The sequence below is a fragment of the Ranitomeya imitator genome, chromosome 6 (assembly GCF_032444005.1).
Source record: "Ranitomeya imitator isolate aRanImi1 chromosome 6, aRanImi1.pri, whole genome shotgun sequence".
NCBI classification, from domain to species: domain Eukaryota; kingdom Metazoa; phylum Chordata; class Amphibia; order Anura; family Dendrobatidae; genus Ranitomeya; species Ranitomeya imitator.
The window spans coordinates 403,224,654-403,239,321 of NC_091287.1; positions in this window are offsets into that span (position 1 = coordinate 403,224,654).

The window sequence follows — 14,668 nt, forward strand, 5'->3', positions numbered from 1 at the left end:
TACTGCCTAACCAGACCTAGACACCTCGACACAGCCGGAGAACTAAATATCCCTAAAGATGGAAATAGGAAAACTCACTTGCCTCAGAGTAGACCCCCAAAGGATAGGTAGCCCCCACAAATAATGACTGTGAGTAGGAGAGGAAAAGACACACGCAGACAGAAAACAGGGATAAGCAAAGGAGGCCACTTCTACCTAAATAGGAAAGGATAGTACAGGATACTATGCGGTCAGCATAAAACACTACAAAATATCCACAGCAGAAAAATACAAAAACTGCACCACCTAACTAAAGATGTGAAGAGTATATCTGCGACTCCAGCGAATCCAACTAGACTGAGAAAAACATCAGGCACAGTCTAGCAGGAACAAAATAGAAACAAGATAAGCACAGAAAATAAACACACAGCAGTGTGTCTAAAAAAAAAGCAAACACTTATCTTTGCTGAATTGGCAGCAAGCATGAGAGGCCAGGCAGAGGACCAACACTTCCAAAGGAACATTGACTACTGGCAAGGACTAATGAGTCCTGCACAGCTAAATACCCCAGTCAGAATTGCAATTAGCAGAAACACCTGTCCAAGACTGCTGCTCAGGAATAACTGCATTACCATCAACAACCACCGGAGGGAGCCGAAGAGCAGAATTCACAACAGTACTCCCCCTTGAGGAGGGGTCACCGAACCCTCACAAGAGCCCCCAGGCCAGTCAGGACGAGCAAGATGAAAGGCACGAACCAAATCAGCGGCATGGACATCAGAGGCTGAAACCCAAGAATTATCCTCCTGGCCATAACCCTTCCATTTGACAAGGTACTGAAGCTTCCGCCTCGAAAAACGAGAATCCAAAACACAACACAGCGACGTCGGTTAGCAAAACGTTGAGCCTCCTCCTGAGACAACACCAAATTGTCCACCACCTGAGCCCAAATCTGCTGCAACCTGTCAACCACAGAATCCACACCAGGAAAGTCAGAATACTCAACCTGCCCCGAAGAAAAATGAGGATGAAAACCAAAATTACAAAAAAAGGCGAAACCAAAGTAGCCGAACTAGCCCGATTATTAAGGGCAAACTTGGCCAATGGCAAAAAAGCCACCCAATCATCCTGATCAGCAGACACAAAGCATCTCAAATAAGTCTCCAAAGTCTGATTAGTACGCTCGGTCTGGCCATTTGTCTGAGGATGAAATGCAGAAGAAAAAGACAAATCAATGCCCAGCCTAGCACAAAAGGCCCGCCAAAACCTAGAAACAAACTGGGAACCTCTGTCGGACACAATATTCTCAGGAATACCATGCAAATGGGCCACATGCTGAAAAAACAACGGAACCAAATCCGAAGAGGGCAATTTAGGCAAAGGCACCAAATGAACCATCTTAGAGAATCGGTCACAAACAACCCAGATAACCGACATCCTCTGGGAAACAGGAAGATCGGAAATAAAATCCATAGAAATATGCGTCCAGGGCCTATCAGGGACCAGCAATGGTAAAAGCAACCCACTAGCACGGGAGCAACAAGGCTTGGCCTGCGCACAAGTCCCACAGGACTGCACAAAAGACCGCATATCATGTGATAAAGAAGGCCACCAAAATGACCTACCAACCAAGTCTCTGGTACCAAAAATGCCAGGATGACCAGCCAACACAGAACAGTGAACCTCAGAAATCACTCTACTAGTCCATCTGTCAGGAACAAACAGCTTTCCAACAGGACAACGATTAGGTTTGTCAGCCTGAAATTTCTGAAGAACCCGTCGTAAATCAGGAGAAACGGCAGAAAGGACCACCCCTTCCTTCAAAATTCCGACTGGTTCCAAGACCTCAGGGGAATCAGGCAAAAAACTCCTAGAGAAGGCATCAGCCTTAATATTCTTAGAACCCGGAAGGTACGAGACCACGAAATCAAAACGAGAAAAAAACAAGGACCATCGAGCCTGTCTGGGATTCAGCCATTTGGCAGACTCGAGGTAAATCAGATTCTTATGATCGGTCAAGACCACAATATGGTGCTTAGCTCCCTCAAGCCAATGTCGCCACTCCTCAAACGCCAACTTCATAGCCAACAACTCCCGATTGCCGACATCATAATTGCGTTCAGCAGGCGAAAACTTACGGGAAAAGAAGGCACACGGTTTCATTAAGGAACCAACAGGATCCCTCTGAGACAAAACAGCCCCAGCCCCAATCTCAGAAGCGTCAACCTCAACCTGAAACGGAAGAGAAACATCCGGTTGACGCAACACAGGAGCAGAAGTAAAACGATGCTTAAGTTCCTGAAAGGCAGAGACAGCCGCAGGGGACCAATTCGCCACATCAGCGCCCTTCTTCGTCAAATCAGTCAAGGGTTTAACCACGCTGGAAAAATTAGCAATGAAACGGCGATAAAAATTAGCAAAACCCAAAAATTTCTGAAGGCTCTTCATGGATGTGGGCTGAATCCAATCATGAATGGCCTGAACCTTAACCGGATCCATCTCAATAGACGAGGGAGAAAAAATAAAGCCCAATAAGGAAACCTTCTGCACCCCAAAAATACACTTAGACCCTTTCACAAACAAGGCATTGTCACGAAGGATCTGGAATACCATCCTAACCTGCTGCACATGAGACTCCCAATCATCGGAAAAAATCAAAATATCGTCCAAATATACAATCAGGAATTTATCAAGATAATCCCGGAAGATATCATGCATGAAGGACTGAAAAACAGATGGAGCATTAGAGAGTCCGAATGGCATCACAAGGTATTCAAAATGGCCCTCGGGGGTGTTAAACGCAGTTTTCCATTCATCACCCTGCTTAATACGAACAAGATTATAAGCCCCCCGAAGGTCAATCTTAGTAAACCAACTAGCTCCCTTAATCCTAGCAAACAAATCGGAAAGCAAAGGTAAAGGATATTGAAATTTGACCGTGATCTTATTCAAGAGGCGATAATCAATACAGGGTCTTAAGGAACCATCTTTTTTAGCAACAAAAAAAGAACCCCGCTCCCAACGGTGAAGAAGATGGCCGAATATGCCCTTTCTCCAAAGACTCCTTAATATAGCTCCGCATGGCGGTATGTTCAGGTACAGACAGGTTGAAAAGTCGGCCCTTAGGAAACTTACAGCCTGGAATCAAGTCAATAGCACAATCGCAGTCCCTGTGTGGTGGAAGGAAACTGGACTTGGGCTCATCGAATACATCCTGAAAATCAGAAAAAAACTGCGGAATTTCAGAAGAGGGAGAAGGGGCGATAGACATCAGAGGAACATCATTATGAACCCCTGACAACCCCAACTAGTCACAGACATGGACTTCCAATCCAAAACAGGATTATATACCTGCAACCATGGAAAACCCAGCACGATAGCATCATGCAAATTATGCAACACCAGAAATCGACATTCTTCCTGATGGGCTGGCACCATGCGCATGGTCACCTGTGTCCAAAACTGGGGCTTATTTTTAGCCAAGGGTGTAGCAACAATGCCCCTTAAAGGAATAGGGTTCTGCAAAGGCTGCAAGGGAAAACCACAACGCCTGCAAACTCAAAGTCCATTAAGTTCAAGGCGGCACCTGAATCCACAAACGCCATGACAGAAAATGATGACAATGAACAGATCAAGGACACAGATAACAGAAATTTAGGTTGTACAGTACTGATGTTAAATGAACTGGCGATCCTCTTGGTCCGCTTAGGGCAGACAGAAATGACATGGGAAGCGTCGCCACAATAATAACACAACCTATTGAGACGTCTGAAACCTTGTCGTTCTGTTTTAGACAGAATCCTATCCCACTGCATGGGCTCAGGAATTTGCTCTGAGGATAACGCCATAGCGCGCACAGTTCTGCGCTCCCGCAAGCGCCGATCAATCTGAATTGCCAGAGACATAGAATCACTCAGATTGGAGGGTGTGGGAAACCCCACCATAACATCTTTAACGGATTCAGAAAGACCCTTTCTGAAAATTGCTGCCAAAGCATCATTATTCCATTTAGTCAATACAGACCATTTTCTGAATTTCTGACAATACAATTCTGCCGCCTCTTGACCCTGAGACAGGGCGAACAAGGTCTTCTTAGCTTGATCCACCGAATTAGGTTCATCATACAGTAATCCTAACGCCTGAAAGAAGGAGTCTACATTAAGAAAAGCAGGATCCCCAGATTCCAGGGAAAATGCCCAATCCTGTGGATCACCACGCAGCAGGGAAATGATGATTTTAACTTGTTGAATGGAATCACCGGAGGATTGAGGTTTCAATGCAAAAAACAGTTTACAGTTGTTTTTAAAACTCAAAAAATTGGACCTGTCACCAAAAAACAAATCAGGAGTAGGTATCTTCGGTTCTAAAGCAGGGGTCTGAACAATGTAATCAGAAATACCCTGTACTCTAGCAGCAAGCTGGTCTACACGAGAAACTAATTACTGAACATTCATGCTAGCACAAGGCTCTTCAGCCACCCAGAGATAAAGAGGGAGGAGAAGACAAAACAGACTGGAGAAAAAAAAATGGCTCAAGATCTTTCCTCCCTTCTTCTGAGATGCAATTAACTCATTGTTGGCCAGTAGTACTGTTATGATTAGGTGGCCTTGGAGCAGCATGAAATGACCTTCGCTGGAGCAGTGGTAACTTAATGACCGCAAACCCTGATCCTATCACGGCAACTAGAAGTAGCCGTGGGGTGTGCCTAACCAGACCTAGACACCTCGACACAGCCGGAGAACTAAATATCCCTAAAGATGGAAATAGGAAAACTCATTTGCCTCAGAGTAGACCCCCAAAGGATAGGTAGCCCCCCTCAAATAATGACTGTGAGTAGGAGAGGAAAAGACACACGCAGACAGAAAACAGGGATAAGCAAAGGAGGCCACTTCTACCTAGATAGGAAAGGATAGTACAGGATACTATGCGGTCAGCATAAAACACTACAAAATATCCACAGCAGAAAAATACAAAAACTCCACCACCTAACTAAAGATGTGGAGAGTATATCTGCGACTCCAGCGAATCCAACTAGACTGAGAAAAACATCATGCACAGTCTAGCAGGAACAAAATAGAAACAAGATAAGCACAGAAAATAAACACACAGCAGTGTGTCTAAAAAAAGAAAGCAAACACTTATCTTTGCTGAATTGGCAGCAAGCATGAGAGGCCAGGCAGAGGACCAACACTTCCAAAGGAACATTGACTACTGGCAAGGACTAATGAGTCCTGCACAGCTAAATACCCCAGTCAGAATTGCAATTAGCAGAAAAACCTGTCCAAGACTGCTGCTCAGGAATAACTGCATTACCATCAACAACCACCGGAGGGAGCCCAAGAGCAGAATTCACAACAGGTCAGCTCCATATACACTTGTATCTACAATCCCAAGCATGTCCTTAACAATGGTAAGGAGATACTGGGAGTTGTTACCAGTCATCATCACATTGTGAACCATACAGGAACCACAATGCTAGTGAGATACAGGCAGTTTCACACATATTCATTTACATCCATGTACCTTATAGGTGACATCTTCTCTGATTGCAGTCATTCTCTTTTTCTGCAACTTGTCCAGATGCTATGTCCCCTCCCCTACCCTGTTGTGAATTCTGTTATCGAACTCCCTCCTGTGGTCATGAATGGTACTTCGGCGAGTTCTGTCCATGGACTCCCTCTGGTGGCTGTGAGTGGAGCTGATGCTTCTGAGGTTCCTTCCACAGGTGACGTAGTTTATTCTTTGGCTGGCTGTTCTATTTCACTCCACTCAGATCGTTACTCCATGCCAGCTGTCAATGTTCTTGTACTGGTTCAGTTCGCTCTTGGATCTTTCTGGTGACCTGTCTACTCCAGCAGAAGCTAAGTTCCTGCTAGTTAATTATTTGTTCATTGTTTCCTTGTCCAGCTGGCTATCATGATCTTGCCCTGCTAGCTGGAAGCTCTGGGATGCAGAGTGGCACCTCCGCACCGTGAGTCGGTGCGGAGGTTTTTTTGCACACTTTGCGTGGTCTTTTGTAGGGTTTTGTGCTGACCGCAAAGATACCTTTCCTATCCTCAGTCTGTTTAGTAAGTCTGGCCTCCCTTTGCTAAAACCTGTTTCATTTCTGTGTTTGTGACTTTCATCTTAACTCACAGTCAATATATGTGGGGGGCTGCCTTTTCCTTTGGGGAATTTCTCTGAGGCAAGGTAGGCTTTATTTTCTATCTTTAGGGCTAGTTAGCTCTTAGGCTGTGAAGAGGCGTCTAGGTCATGTTAGGTACACTCCACGGCTATTTCTAGTTGTGTGATAGGATTAGGGGTTGCCGTCAGGGGAGCTCCCACTTCCCAGAGCTTGTCCTGTGTGAGTTTAACCATCAGGTCGTTCCGGGTGCTACTAACCACCAGGTCCATAACAGTACAGCAGGCCCAAAGTATTAATGCAGAGGGATAAGAGAAGTTCTGAGACCATTTTTTTTCCTCTGCAGTGTTTTTTGTCTTTCTTTTCCCCTAAACCTCTGGGTGGTTCAGGACACAGGTGTAGATATGGACATTCAAGGTCTGTCCTCTTGTGTGGATCATCTCACTGCAAGGGTACAAAACATTCAAGATTTTGTGGTTCAGAATCCGATGTTAGAGCCTAGAATTCCAATACCTGATTTGTTTTCTGGGGATAGATCTAAGTTCCTGAATTTCAAAAATAATTGTAAACTGTTTCTAGCTTTGAAACCCTGCTCCTCTGGTGACCCCGTTCAACAAGTAAAAATCATTATTTCTTTGTTGCGTGGTGACCCTCAAGACTGGGCATTTTCCCTTGCGCCAGGAGATCCTGCATTGCGTGATGTAGATGCGTTTTTTCTGGTGCTTGGATTGCTTTATGATGAACCAAATTCAGTGGATCAGGCAGAGAAAATCTTGCTGGCTTTGTGTCAGGGTCAGGATGAAGCGGAGGTGTACTGTCAGAAATTTAGAAAGTGGTCTGTGCTTACTCAGTGGAATGAGTGTGCCCTGGTGGCAATTTTCAGAAAGGGTCTTTCTGAAGCCCTTAAGGATGTCATGGTGGGATTTCCCACGCCTGCTGGTCTGAATGAGTCTATGTCCTTGGCCATTCAGATCGATCAGCGCTTGCGTGAGCGCAAAGCTGTGCACCATTTGGCGGTATTCTCTGAGCATAGGCCTGAACCTATGCAGTGTGATAGGACTTTGACTAGAGCTGAACGGAAAGAACACAGACGTCGGAATGGGCTGTGTTTTTACTGTGGTGATTCCACTCATGCTATCTCCGATTGTCCTAAGCGCACTAAGCGGTTCGCTAGGTCTGCCACCATTAGTACGGTACAGTCTAAATTTATTTTGTCCGTTACTCTCTGTCGTCCTATTCTGTTATGGCATTTGTGGATTCAGGCGCTGCCCTGAATTTGATGGACTTGGAGTTTGCCAGGTGCTGTGGTTTTTTCTTGGAGCCCTTGCAGTATCCTATTCCATTGAGAGGAATTGATGCTACGCCTTTGGCCAAGAATAAGCCTCAGTACTGGACTCAATTGACCATGTGCATGGCTCCTGCACATCAGGAGGATATTCGCTTTTTGGTGTTGCATAATCTGCATGATGTGGTCGTTTTGGGGTTGCCATGGCTACAGGTCCATAATCCAGTATTGGATTGGAAATCTATGTCTGTGTCTGGCTGGGGTTGTCAGGGGGTACATGGTGATGTTCCATTGCTGTCAATTTCGCCTTCCACTCCTTCTGAAGTCCCTGAGTTTTTGTCATATTACCGGGATGTATTTGAAGAGCCCAAATCCGGTGCCTTACCTCCTCATAGGGATTGTGCTATTAATTTGATTCCTGGTAGTAAGTTTCCTAAGGGCCGACTGTTTAATTTATCTGTGCCAGAGCACGCCGCTATGCGGAGTTATATAAAGGAATCCTTGGAGAAAGGTCATATTCGCCCGTCGTCATCACCGTTGGGAGCAGGGTTCTTTTTTGTGGCCAAGAAGGATGGCTCTTTGAGACCTTGTATTGATTACCACCTTCTTAATAAGATCACAGTCAAATTTCAGTACCCTTTGCCGCTGCTGTCTGATTTGTTTGCTCGGATTAAGGGGGCTAGTTGGTTCACCAAGATAGATCTTCGAGGGGCGTATAATCTTGTGCGAATTAAACAGGGCGATGAATGGAAAACAGCATTTAATACGCCCGAGGGCCATTTTGAGTACCTGGTTATGCCATTCGGGCTTTCTAATGCTCCATCTGTGTTTCAGTCCTTTATGCATGACATCTTCCGAGAGTACCTGGATAGATTCATGATTGTATATTTGGATGATATTTTGGTCTTTTCGGATGATTGGGAGTCTCATGTGAAGCAGGTCAGAATGGTGTTCCAGGTCCTTCGTGCGAATTCCTTGTTTGTGAAGGGGTTGAAATGGCTCTTTGGGGTTCAGAAGGTTTCATTTTTGGGTTTCATTTTTTCCCTTTCTACTATCGAGATGGACCCTGCTAAAGTTCAGGCCATTTATGATTGGACTCAGCCGACATCTGTGAAGAGCCTGCAGAAGTTCCTGGGCTTTGCTAATTTTTACCGTCGCTTCATCGCTAATTTTTCTAGTGTTGCTAAACCGTTGACTGATTTGACCAAGAAAGGTGCTGATGTGGTCAATTGGTCCTCTGCGGCTGTAGAGGCTTTTTAGGAGTTGAAGCGTCGTTTTTCTTCTGCCCCTGTGTTGTGCCAGCCAGATGTTTCGCTCCCGTTTCAGGTCGAGGTTGATGCTTCTGAGATTGGAGCAGGGGCTGTTTTGTCGCAAAGAAGTTCTGATGGCTCGGTGATGAAACCATGTGCCTTCTTTTCTAGAAAATTCTCGCCTGCTGAGCGCAATTATGATGTTGGCAATCGAGAGTTGTTGGCCATGAAGTGGGCATTCGAGGAGTGGCGACATTGGCTTGAAGGAGCTAAACATCGCGTGGTGGTCTTGACGGATCACAAGAATTTGACTTATCTCGAGTCTGCCAAACGGTTGAATCCTAGACAGGCTCGATGGTCGCTGTTTTTTTCCCGTTTTGATTTTGTGGTTTCGTACCTTCCGGGCTCTAAGAATGTGAAGGCTGATGCCCTGTTAAGGAGTTTTGTGCCTGACTCTCTGGGTGTTCCTGAGCCGGCGGGTATTCTCAAAGAGGGGGTAATTTTGTCTGCCATCTCCCCTGATTTGCGGCGCGTGCTGCAGAAGTTTCAGGCTGATAGACCTGACCGTTGTCCAGCGGAGAAACTGTTTGTCCCTGATAGATGGACTAGTAGAGTTATCTCTGAGGTTCATTGTTCGGTGTTGGCGGGTCATCCTGGAATCTTTGGTACCAGAGATTTGGTGGCTAGATCCTTTTGGTGGCCTTCTTTGTCACGGGATGTGCGTTCTTTTGTGCAGTCCTGTGGGACTTGTGCTCGGGCTAAGCCCTGCTGTTCTCGTGCCAGTGGGTTGCTTTTGCCCTTGCCGGTCCCGAAGAGGCCCTGGACGCATATTTCCATGGATTTTATTTCAGATCTCTCTGTCTCTCAAAGGATGTCGGTCATTTTGGTGGTTTGTGATCGCTTCTCTAAGATGGTCCATTTGGTACCCTTGTCTAAATTGCCTTCCTCCTCTCATTTGGTGCCATTGTTTTTCCAGCATGTGGTTCGTTTGCATGGCATTCCGGAGAACATCGTCTCGGACAGAGGTTCCCAGTTTGTTTCGAGGTTTTGGCGGTCCTTTTGTGCTAAGATGGGCATTGATTTGTCTTTTTCTTCGGCTTTCCATCCTCAGACAAATGACCAAACCGAACGAACTAATCAGACTTTGGAAACATATCTGAGATGCTTTGTTTCTGCTGATCAGGATGATTGGGTGTCCTTCTTGCCTTTGGCTGAGTTCGCCCTTAATAATCGGGCCAGCTCGGCTACCTTGGTTTTGCCTTTTTTCTGTAATTCTGGTTTCCATCCTCGTTTCTCTTCAGGGCAGGTTGAGCCTTCGGACTGTCCTGGTGTGGATACGGTGGTGGAGTGGTTGCAGCAGATTTGGACTCATGTGGTGGACAATTTGACATTGTCCCAGGAGAAGGCTCAACGTTTCGCTAACCACCGGCGCTGTGTTGGTCCCCGACTTCGTGTTGGGGATTTGGTTTGGTTGTAATCTTGTCATGTTCCTATGAAGGTTTCCTCTCCTAAGTTTAAGCCTCGTTTCATTGGTCCATATAAGATTTCTGAAGTTCTCAATCCTGTGTCATTTCGTTTGGCTCTTCCAGCTTCTTTTGCCATCCATAATGTGTTCCATAGGTCGTTATTGCGGAGATACGTGGCGCCTATGGTTCCCTCCGTTGATCCTCCTGCCCCGGTGTTGGTCGAGGAGGAGTTGGAGTACGTGGTGGAGAAGATTTTGGATTCTCGTATTTCGAGACGGAAACTCCGGTACCTGGTCAAGTGGAAGGGTTATGGTCAGGAAGATAATTCCTGGGTTTTTGTCTCTGATGTTCATGCTGCCGATCTAGTTCGTGCCTTTCATTTGGCTCGTCCTGATCGGCCTGGGGGCTCTGGTGAGGGTTCGGTGACCCCTCCTCAGGGGGGGTACTGTTGTGAATTCTGTTATCGAACTCCCTCCTGTGGTCATGAATGGTACTTTGGCGAGTTCTGTCCATGGACTCCCTCTGGTGGCTGTGAGTGGAGCTGATGCTTCTGAGGTTCCTTCCACAGGTGACGTAGTTTATTCTTTGGCTGGCTGTTCTATTTAACTCCACTCAGATCGTTACTCCATGCCAGCTGTCAATGTTCTTGTACTGGTTCAGTTCGCTCTTGGATCTTTCTGGTGACCTGTCTACTCCAGCAGAAGCTAAGTTCCTGTTAGTTAATTATTTGTTCATTGTTTCCTTGTCCAGCTGGCTATCATGATCTTGCCCTGCTATCTGGAAGCTCTGGGATGCAGAGTGGCACCTCCGCACCGTGAGTCTTTTGTAAGGTTTTGTGCTGACCGCAAAGATACCTTTCCTATCCTCAGTCTGTTTAGTAAGTCTGGCCTCCCTTTGCTAAAACCTGTTTCATTTCTGTGTTTGTGACTTTCATCTTAACTCACAGTCAATATATGTGGGGGGCTGCCTTTTCCTTTGGGGAATTTCTCTGAGGCAAGGTAGGCTTTATTTTTTATCTTTAGGGCTAGTTAGCTCTTAGGCTGTGAAGAGGCGTCTAGGTCGTGTTAGGTACGCTCCACGGCTATTTCTAATTGTGTGATAGGATTAGGGGTTGCGGTCAGCCAAGCTCCCACTTCCCAGAGCTTGTCCTGTGTGAGTTTAACCATCAGGTCGTTCCGGGTGCTCCTAACCACTAGGTCCATAAAACTACCCCTCATATTGGCTTCTCTCACTCTCCCCCAATAATATCCCCTCAAAATCCCCCCATACTGTCCAATACTGTCCCCTCACTCTTCTCACACTACCTTCCATATTGTATCTCACACTTTTATACCTCACATACTTCTCCCTTACAGTTTTCTCTCCTCCATACTGTTTCTGATACTCAAAATGTCCCTCACACTTGTCTCCCCCCATTGTGTCCTCTCACACATTCTCCCCATACTGTCCCATCAGACATTTCTTTTTTTCATACTTTTCCCATACACATTTCTCCTTCCTCATACTGTCCCTCACATTCCCTTCCCCTATGCGGCCTCCCAATTACCCATACTTTCTCTGAACAAGATTCCTCCGTGAAAATAAGACTCCTGTTCCTTACCTTGCAACCTTCCACCTCCTCTGCAGTGCTTTAATGATGTCAGCATCAGCAGCATTATCACAATGATCACACTGCTGACATTGCCATGACCCAGAAGTGCCCGCCATCAGAACTTCAATTATACTCACACTTGAAAGACACAAGTACAGTCTTACAGGTTCACTGAGCTGGCTTTCAGTTTGACACCTGCTTGGAGAATGGCCAAGTCCCACTATGAGGAGTGGCAAAATGCAGCCACCTGGGCGAAACCTCGGACAGCGGCATTAGGCATCCTGACAACACCCCCTACTGGCCACCGCCCCTTCCCCCATGATACGTTAATGTCACAGCTAACTAAGTAATTTCCAATTATTGGGAGATATGTCAACAGCACAGCTAGCTGTTGCAGCAATTCCCATTCAATCTTATGGTAGTTAAACAAACAGGGTAGCCCAACTGAGTTAGACTGTTTTTGTAACTCTTTTTTCTGGCAGCTGGGACCCAATACTATGACTTTGTGACCAAATAATTATAATGATACATACTAGTTGTGTTTTTGTTTTTCATCGTTTGAATCACAAGCTTATAATAGCAAAATGTAAAAAAAAAAGGAAAAAGAAAAACAAGTATTTTAAATTAATGCTTCATGTTTAATGATGGCAATGTGTTTTGTCTAGTTGAAATAGGCATTTTTAAAAAAAATCAAAGTACCTTTCTGTATACAGTATGTAATGAGTATAATATAGAAGGAACATTTTACTTTGGTTTAAAGTCCTTTTTATTTTGTATGGCTGCTTTCAACAGGGTATTCTGATTAAACTCCCTCCTGTGCCATCTCCAACTTTGCCTTGTAAGTAGAATAAAAGCTCCTTCATTTACTACAGCAGTCTCCAGTAGGTTTTTGCATCATGGATCCACATACCCCATTACTGTATGTCAGCTTATCCTTAACTTGTTTCTACCTCCTCCACATGAACACTCAACAAATTATACAATGGCGCTGGAGGAACAAAGGGCACTTTATTATGTTACACTTTTAAAAACAGATCTGTACACTGCTGTGAACACTGGACAAAATGCTGTCGCTCGTAATTTAAGAGTAGGAAGGAGTACCAAAAAAATAAATGTATGTGATGAAATAGAAGTGAAAAGGAACTATGCCAGATTTTTAATCTTCACACTTCATAACAGAAATTGAAGAAAAGATGAAAAGTAGACAAGAAACATTTATAGAAGTGGGAACTGCCCCAGTTATGTGTGACAAAGGTAAACTACAAGCAAGGGAAAAGGCCCAAACATTTTTTAGCCAAGGAACATGTATTGTAGCACATACATATTAATTGTGCCCCTATTAGAGCCCGTTAGTCTTTTGACCCAAGAATATGAGACCCCCAAAAATGGCCACCCTCCACATACTGTATGATACCCCTACAGTGTTTTCCGCCACACAATTTACTGCCAGAATACCCCAAATGATCCTAGAGTGACTTTATAAGATTATAAAGCCCTAAAATAGTATGTTGTTCCCCATGCCCTACAGTATTATGTTCCACAGTGAGCCACTCCACACTGTATGATCCCTACACAGGCAACCTTTATAGTATTATGGTCAACATAGCCCACTCACCATATAGTATGCAGTACGGTGCTCCCACAGTCCCTCGTACACAATATAATGATCCCATATCCTTTTATACACTGTATAATGGCCCTACAGCCCTATATGTAGTATGATGGCTCCAGAGTCCACCTATTTGCAGGAAGATGGTCCATTAGCCCTGCTATACAGTATGATGACCTCACTATCCCCTTATATGAAGTAAGATGGCTCCATGGCCCCGCTATATACAGTATGATGCTTAACAGCTCTCTTATACACAGTAAAAATACCACATTACCCCACTATATACAGTAAGATAACTCAATGGTTCCCTTAAACACAGCATGATGGCTCCATAGCCCCTTTACAGTGGCTTGCAAAAGTATTCAACCCCTTGGCTTTTTATCTATTTTGTTACATTACAACCTGTATTCAAATATTTTTGTAATCCGATTTGTGTGTGACACATCAGCACTAAATAGTCTAAGTTAGTGAAGGGAGAAAATATGAGCAAGAATTAAATTTATGAGATCAAATAACAAAAAAATGGCATGTGCATATATATTCATCCCTTTTGCTATGAAGCCCCTAAAAATGCCTGGTGCAAGCAATTATCCTTCATAAGTCACATGCTCCATGACAGGAAGTCCACCTGTGTGCAATCTAAGTGTTACAAGGTCTGTCGCTATATACACACCTTTTCTGAAAGGCCATAGAGGCTACAACACCATTAAGCAAGGGGCACCACTAACCAACAATACCATGAAGACCAAGGAGATCTCCAAACAAGTCAAGGGCAAAGTTGTTGAGAAGTACAAGTCAGAATGGGTTTTAAAAAAATATCCCAATTTCTGATTATCCCCCAGAGTACCATCAAATCCATTATTATCAAATGGAAAGAACATGGTATTATAACAAATCTTCCAAGAGGGGGCTGCCCACCCAAAACTCTCAGCCCGGGCAAGGAGGACATTAATTAGACTTATGGGAGACTCCCCGAATGTAAGGAGGAAGATGCTGTGGTCAGACAAGATGAAAATTGAACTTTTTGTCCACCAAGGTAAATGCTATGTAACTTTGTGAATTAGATATTTCATAATGTCTTGCACAAGTATGTCCTTGTCTATCTGAATGATATCTCAGTCTTCTCTAGGAAAGAGAATCTCATTGTCTTCATGTTTGTTCTGGCCTAGAGACTACGACAAAGCAAACTTTATGCCAAATTGGAGAAAAGTCTCTTTGAGCATCATGAAGTTCCATTCCTTGGATACCTCATCTCATCTAAAAGTCTGAGTAAGGACATAGAGAAAGATTTTGCTATTTTGGATTGGCCACAAACCTTTGTTCTAAAAGCCCTCCAAAGATTCCACAGCTTTGCAAATTATAAC